Here is a 7,560-nt window from a genome sequence, read left to right as displayed (position 1 = left end):
TCATGTCCCCTGTGAACAGTGGTGTAACAGCTTATGTCAACTGTGAACAGTGGTATAACAGCTTATGTCACTGCTGAGCAGCATCAGCCCTGGGAAAAGGGACAGTAAAGGTGCAGAGGCCTCACACCCAGTGTCTCTAAAACCATAAATGACAAAGGTCACCAGAAAAACAGTGAATGTGTTAAACTGCTTGGGACCAGAGAATGTTCTGCAAAGGGACAGTAATCCAAGAGATTAGGACAACTTCTTTCTGGAAAGAAAGGCAGAGAAGAGGGGCCAGGCATTAAAAAAAAGACAGATAACCAAAACCATTCCTGGTGCTAGATACTTTTTTTTTTTCTTTTTTTTTACAGCTTCCAGCTCCTTGGCCCACTCATCCCACATTGCAACCACCTCAGACTTGACAGTTTTCACAACACAGTAGGCCAAGTCCTCCCCACATCTCCGGGTTCCTCTAAATAGTTGAAGTTCAAATGCTTAATTTAGATTCTTCAAACACTTCCTTTGTGTAAAGCAAACCTCTTGGATGACTCCTGAGGAAACAGACAAACAAGCAATGAGCTATACAGGATCTCAGTGCACTGAACATCACTTTTGAAGAATGCCATTCTTGGGAAAGAAAAAGAATCTTCTGGTGTTTAGGTAAAAAGGCAAGATGACCTTCAGCTTCATCTTGCTGCAAACAAGTATTGCTCTTTAGCCTTAAACTTATGAAATGCACTGTCTATAAAAAGCATTTAAGTTCCTTTCAATCATTTTGCTTCCTTGTCTTGATTTAAATATTTTTAATTGTCCTTTCAGAGAAGGTCGCTATGCTGTCTTTATACCACTATTCACAGGCATTGTGACCCAAAACTTGTGTATCACCTTTAACACTTTGAGATTAGCTCAGCTCAGCTGTTTAAAGCACAGTACTAAAATCACTAAGGTTGTGGGTTTGATCCCTGCATGGAGATTTGCTTATCTCTGTTTATTGTTTTTGTGATATAGGGATAATTGTGCTCAGATGATATCTTCAGAGCAACTGCTCAACTGTGTTTGTATGATCTCTACAGAACTGGTAACACAGAATTAACAATGCCCCTTGAAACTGGCAAAAAAATTTCCAATGTCTTGGTAGAGGTGAATCAATTTTCTAGTTATTCTGCTAGGTTTGTTTTTCTATACAGTCTCAACTATTGAAGAAAAATTGTATCTTTTTTAAAATAAATGAAATAAGTTAACACTCTTTTTGTTAAAAATTCACAGAACTTCATCAAAACATGCAGACAACTTCCCATGCTCAGCCTCAATATGAATGATGGCACTGACATGTGATTTGAAAGGAGCAGTACTGAAGTCTTACTTTCTAACACCTTAAATTGCCCACCTAATTTACATATTCATTAGCAAATTATCTACTAGGTGAAGCTCTTTAACATGCTTGCAGTGCCTTATTCTATAGATCCAACATATTTTCAATATGAGTCTCGTAATATCATTAAAGATATTACTAACTTTATTTAACTTTACAAAGACAAATTAACATACTAAAAGTAAAAACAATTAGTCTTTATATGATCTATGACTTAGTGTAAAAAGTATGTCCTGAAAAGAAACATGTTATTGCTCATTAACAATAACATATTATTGTTAATGAATATTTCTCATTAACTGGTGGTTAACAAAACACCAGTTGCTCTTTCTGCTCAGGTTATTTCATGCACTCTGTACTTTTCCCATGTCAGCTGTAAATATGATAAACCAAATTTACAGAGTCTTAATTTTGCTTGGTAGTTTTAACAAAACTGCCACACTCCCACATCATAAGCAACATCCTGCCCCCAAAATCTGCTGCTCAGATCAGGAGTCACTGTATTTATCTAGGACATGGCTCCTCCCCTGCTGGCAACAAAGCTCTTGTTTTTTCTTCCAAGCAATGGCAAACAGAGCTAGGCATGGTTATTATTATTGGTTTTTAGCAAATACACAAGTACTAGTGGTATTTTCAAGTATTTTAAGCTTTTATTCTTACAGTTTACATCTCTTTGTATCTTCCTGCTATTTTATTTGACAGGAGCAGCAGACAATCCCTAGTAATGGCTCACTGAAGCAAAACTTTCCAACATTCCAATGCTCCCAGGGTAGGAAGCCCATGGGAGCAACTAATAACACCTTTAGTCTGACGTTAAATATTATGAGGCCACCAATATCTAGAAGAGAAAGGAGCTCTATGAAAAGAAATAGTTGAGCTTTATGAAAAGGTACTGATAGTAGAAGAAAGAAAAACTGAAGGAAAACAGAGAAAAAATATCCTCAAAGCTCTAAGAGTATATAACAAGAAAAAACCCAACCCAATAGGGAGTATCAGAACAATAAGTACTAACTATATCATGAATTAATAAGGGAAGAGAGTGAGTTGCCCCATCAAACATGCAGGGTACCTCCCAAACTTGGTAAGTTAAAGACAGAAAATTAGAAAATGTGAATTAGCAGCATGCATATGGACATTGAATAACTGCTGCCTTAAGACTGAAGAAAGGAGACCATTTTATTACCAGATCCTCTCAGTGTTTTTGTGACCAAAGTTAATTTTTGTTTTGTTAAATCTGAATTTATCATGCAGCACCTTGGTAGCTAAGGCAAAAACAAATATACAAACCATCTCAAAGCAGATATTTCCAAAAAAAGAACTGTACATATTTAGACCAGATTGTCACTCAATCTTAGTATTTCTTCAAAAGAATAAAAGTAGACATAACGTGGAAAACATACGTAAAATGAATAAGAATAACTTTAAAATAAATGCTTTTTAAATGTCTGAATTCAGCTTGACTGCCCACTCACCCTCTGTTAAGTGATTTGGTCTTTATTAAGTGAGCATCCACAGAAGAAACCAGTAGCAGTATGTTGGTGCATTGTCCATCAGATGTCACTCAATAGCAGAAGAGAATTTGACTGTGTCTATCTGGAAGGACTATCTGAACACAGTGGCAAAAAGGGAGAGATCTTAAACCCCCCAATCATCTCTGATTTGCATTTGTTTGTTAACCACAGCCATAAATAAACCCATGACAAATCACCCACCTGCTTTCCTGTCTTCTAGAAGCATAAAATGTTCTCCCTTCTAAGAAAGCCTCAGATGTAAACTTTGCTTTGGAAGATAATGAAATTGCTTATTTACTATCCTTTATCAAAATCTTCACAACTGTAAAAACCTGCTGCCCTCTTTACATCCCACCTCGCTTCACTGTGTGTCCATGCCATGCTCAGGCAAGTCCATGGGCACCATGGAGAACTATCTATAGAGATGCGAGCTCTTGGATTTTCACACTTGCTTTTGGATTCTCACTGCCAGATTTTTCTCCCTGTGGGTTTATGTACATTTTACATGACATCATTTTACATGCATTTCAGTGTGGTCATCTTTATTTAGTCTCTGAGAAGTTTCCTGCTCCTTAATTTTGGTCTTCAAGAGACAGAGAAAGGAGACTTCAAAGAAGTCCTAAATTTTAGGAAATAGTAATCTCAAATTCACTTGTGATTGATATTTCTTACTTCCACAGGTTTTAGTACTTTTATTCTATATAAATCCTTTATCCCATTTCAATTGTCTTTGAATTAGCTGAAAAAAATAAGTAGCTATATGTTTAAAGCAAACAATTATCTATTTTTTAGTCTTTGCACTGATTTAAACATTTTGGGAAAAAGATTAAGATCAGCCAGTTCCAGTTGTGTCAAGCTTCATGCTTAATTCTAAATTGAGAGACTTGAAGAAATGCAGTAATTTTGCATGTATTTATAAAGGAGGATTGGTTTGAGATCCATAAATCCATATATATTGACTTCCTGATATAAATAGCTTCTCAATCTTTCTATTTCCCTTAGTGGTTTTCCCTTTTTCCACCACTGACTACAAGTTATTAACTACAACACTGTGTCGTACTCGCAGATCTGCCTCCTTACTAAATATACCCAGATCGCTTCAAAGCACATTTTCTCCTTGAGCTGTTCTGTGTACCAAAATGTGTGCTTTAATCATTCAGCATGCAGGAAGCATCCTTCATCCACTTTTCTCATGAACACATCTCCAACTTGGCATCCAGTTCAAACTGTCATTTGTATTGTCAGTATTTTCCCCATATAAACTCAGCAGCGTCTTCACCTACTTAAATGTGTAAGTGTATTCTTGTCCAACAATCTTGGTTCTAGAAATAGCCTTTCTACATCTCTCAGCATCATCAGATGGCTGAGCCTTTTCAAGTTGAAAACATTTTTTCTTAAGTTAAATATCCCTGTTTCTCTCACTCTGTTGTTAAATCATTAACTCTTCAAATCTCCGACCTGTCTGACAGCACCAATAAAATAAATTCTATTAATCCAACTCTCCATTTAGTAAGCTATTTCCTACAGCAGGAAATTTCAGTATTTTTCAGCATTATTTTAGTATGTGTGGAAGAGTTATGCCAGTATTCCTCCCAAGCATCCTTTGGAAAAAAGAAAGTTACAAAGGGAACCAAATGATATGAATAGGTATTCACAGGAATACCTATGATACCTTTTCCTACAAAGGAAAAATTTAGGTCTGAAAAATATTCCCAACTCTAAAGATTCATGAAGGACTAGACAAATATGCCTGACTGCCTTTTTAAGGAATTCCTGCACAAAAGTTTCTTTTCCAAGGAAACTGTCAGATCTCCCAGGATTTTGCACAATGCACTTTCTTGGCACAGTGGTTTGGCTTTTTTTTTTTGGTTTTGTTTTATTTTTCCCATCACAAATGAGATACCTTATCTCAGTTCCAAATTAGCAGGCTCTGAAATCCTTCTCATTTGCAGACAAAATCCTATTTGTAAGGTGCTATCCTTTCCCAGGTGTGCTTGCCACTCTTGGAAAAAGGATTTGCACACCCACTGAGATTCTCCTGCTGATTTTTCCAGCAGAGATTTCATTGTATGCATTGTACCTGCATTAAAGAAGCAAAAAGTGGTGTAGAGCCTTGTGTGACACTCAGGTGGGGAAGGATGGTGGAGCTGCAGCAGGACCAGCCTGGCTTGGGAAAGGATTCTGTGCCAGAGCTCCCTGGCAAGGCCCTGGGAGGAATGGATAATCAAAGGCTGTCATTTGTGAGCAGATATTCCTTTCAATACTCTGCAGGATGGCTGTCAGGCTTTCAGGAGAGAGGTTCTGTTGTGTGGATCACAGGCTTTCAGCAGGTGTTCATGTCACCAATCCATTACTTACTTAGACATTAAAATACAGCATGCCGAAAAAGAAGAAAAAAAAAAGACGTTTTTAGCCCTCTGAAATTATCTGAACTAACAGGTACATCTGTTCAATTAACTTTTTTTCATTTTCAGTCTACTTCTTAAAAGACACTGGGTCAAGAAAATAGTACAAAAAAAGTGAATCCAGTGAATGAACTATTCAAACCGATAAGTTTGAAACCCATAAGACAATGTCATATTTCTACATCTTAATATGGATTTCAAATTTCTTAAGGGTTTACATGGAGTTTCTTTCTCTAAACTGGTTGTTGGTCTTTGAAGACCTGTGAATCATTAAGTAAAATTTTTGTACTCTTGCAAAAAGCCACAGAAAGAGCAACTGCCTGTAGAAACTACTGATTTCACTTCTACTGTTCTCTCTCCTTTTGAGCAGACTTCCTCTAACTCAGCTGCATCTACTAAAACATTGCATCACAGAAAATCTAACAGGCTAAAAATATATTTTGTAGGTATAAACTTAATTATGTTCAGGTTTAAAAGATTTAGTAACCTTGGAGACAGAAAACAGTGTTAGAAATGATTATTTTTAGCATCAAGGAACTTCTCCAAGCAATAATACCACACAGCGTAAAAATATACCAAGTCAGTACACTTTGGAGATTTCAGATGTTTTATCCTCTTATGGTCTAAACTACAATACATTTAAACTGTATTACTCTGGAACAATTTTCTCCCCACAAATTTTTACTCCATATGATCAAAGAAATTACACAGATATGTGAAGATGTATGAGAATTTTAAGCACACCATCCTTACAAACTGAGCTTGGCTCAATAAAAACAGAATTTTTTCACCTGCTTTCAAGACAACATTCACTGCTTTAAATAATTTGCAATATAGAGAGCAGAAATTTCAAGTGGTGACCTAAACTTGAAGACAACTGAAGTAATTTCTCTGGGTGCCATGGGTTTTTTTTATGCTCCTCATAAATTAAAAGTCCTCAGGCTGTAGCCACAGGCAGAAGTGCTGTGCAGGAGTGTTATGGCAACAACAATCACATTATTTGGTCCTGTTAAAAATGTTTGTGTAGTGACAGACCCACCAATGCTCCTCTCTTCATTTCTTCTCTGGGAACTCGCCAAAGTGCCCGAGCAAACACAGCAGCATGACAACCCTCTCCATCTCCTCTCTGGGTAACCAGTGTGAGGGAATGTGACTGTAGGAGAAAATAATTGAAAGTACTGTGTGAGTAACTATCTGTTAATAACAGCTTGCTTATATTAATAGCATCCTCATTTCTGCTAAATAAAGGAGAAATTCTTCTAATATTGAAAGAGACGCTCCCTGACTTGACACCCTACCAGGGAAATGCACTGCATAGTGATACTGACTTTTGTTAGCTACGTGAGGAATGCACACAAAAATTTCCAGCTCAGAACAAATGAAAATCTGAGTTTCATCACAGTGACAAAGCTGAAGGTTCATTAATAAGATTTACCAGAAGGACATATGTGGGTAACAGTCATTATATCCAACATTTCCCAAAATGCTCAGATTTCTCATAGGCTTCTTTCCTTGATGTAGCTCTAATTCTTACAATCTGAAGAGGTGGTGAGATTTCCCAGCCTTAAAGGGCAGGTCACACTCTCCTCTACCAAAAATCAATTTAGGCAGGCTGAGAAAAATTGACCAGTCCTGGAAATCACAGAGGTCAGCTTCTCCCTGGAGCCACTGAAGACTGCTGCAGTAACTGGCACATGCTTCCCCATCTTAAGAAAACAGAATTTAAGACAGCTTGGTTTAAATGCAGGCAAAATTAAATACTTAACATGGGAACAATAGGGTTCTTTGTGGCAGGGAAAAATGTTTTTTCCTCTGAGTGCTGGCAGATTAGCCCCGATCTATTCTGCTTCTCTTTTGCTCGGAGTGCTTTTCATTATTACTATTTTTTTTATATTCTGTTTCAAAGAACAGTCTGGAATTCAGGGAAAAGCAATACCTACCGCTGTGACACAGGCCTGTCTAGCAGTATGAAATAGGAAAATGCATTTTCCCAGAGTAACCTTCAGTTTAAAATTCAAGCTCCTGGAATTTCAGGAGGGGGTGGGGGCCTGGGTGGGCTGCATGAGCATGTACAAACACAAACACTGCCAATCTCAGCCTGTTAGTATTTTTTCTTGCATAGTTCCCATTCCCATCTTTCAGCTTCTGCCTCAGCAAGATTTTTTCTTCAATTTTTTTTAATGTTTCACTTTCCTTTGCACCCTTCCCCCATCTATCAGTTTCTCTCTTTTAAGTCCTCTCCTCTCCTCTCCTCTCCTCTCCTCTCCTCTCCTCTCCTCTCCTCTCCTCT

At 37.4% G+C, this 7,560-nt stretch overlaps 1 protein-coding gene and 1 long non-coding RNA gene across 2 annotated transcripts in view; one reads left to right on the top strand and one right to left on the bottom strand.

Moving 5' to 3' along the window:
• The window catches only part of LOC107206907, a 4,433-nt gene extending 3,834 nt beyond the window's left edge, over window positions 1–599 (top strand). The window contains exon 3 of the long non-coding RNA XR_004498089.1: window positions 354–599. This is a non-coding gene — a long non-coding RNA (uncharacterized LOC107206907). The remainder of the gene's footprint in view (window positions 1–353) is intronic.
• ENTPD1 (ectonucleoside triphosphate diphosphohydrolase 1) overlaps window positions 1–7,496 on the bottom strand; it is a 43,337-nt gene extending 35,841 nt beyond the window's left edge. The window contains exon 1 of the mRNA XM_015633328.3: window positions 6,310–7,496. The gene's annotated coding sequence lies outside the window, so the exon portion shown is untranslated. The remainder of the gene's footprint in view (window positions 1–6,309) is intronic.
• Window positions 7,497–7,560: the final 64 nt, after the last annotated feature.

Source organism: Parus major, chromosome 6 (assembly GCF_001522545.3).
Source record: "Parus major isolate Abel chromosome 6, Parus_major1.1, whole genome shotgun sequence".
Taxonomy (NCBI): Eukaryota; Metazoa; Chordata; class Aves; order Passeriformes; family Paridae; genus Parus; species Parus major.
The sequence above is the reverse complement of the archived record's forward strand: the minus strand, read 5'-3'. Positions and strand labels throughout refer to the sequence as shown.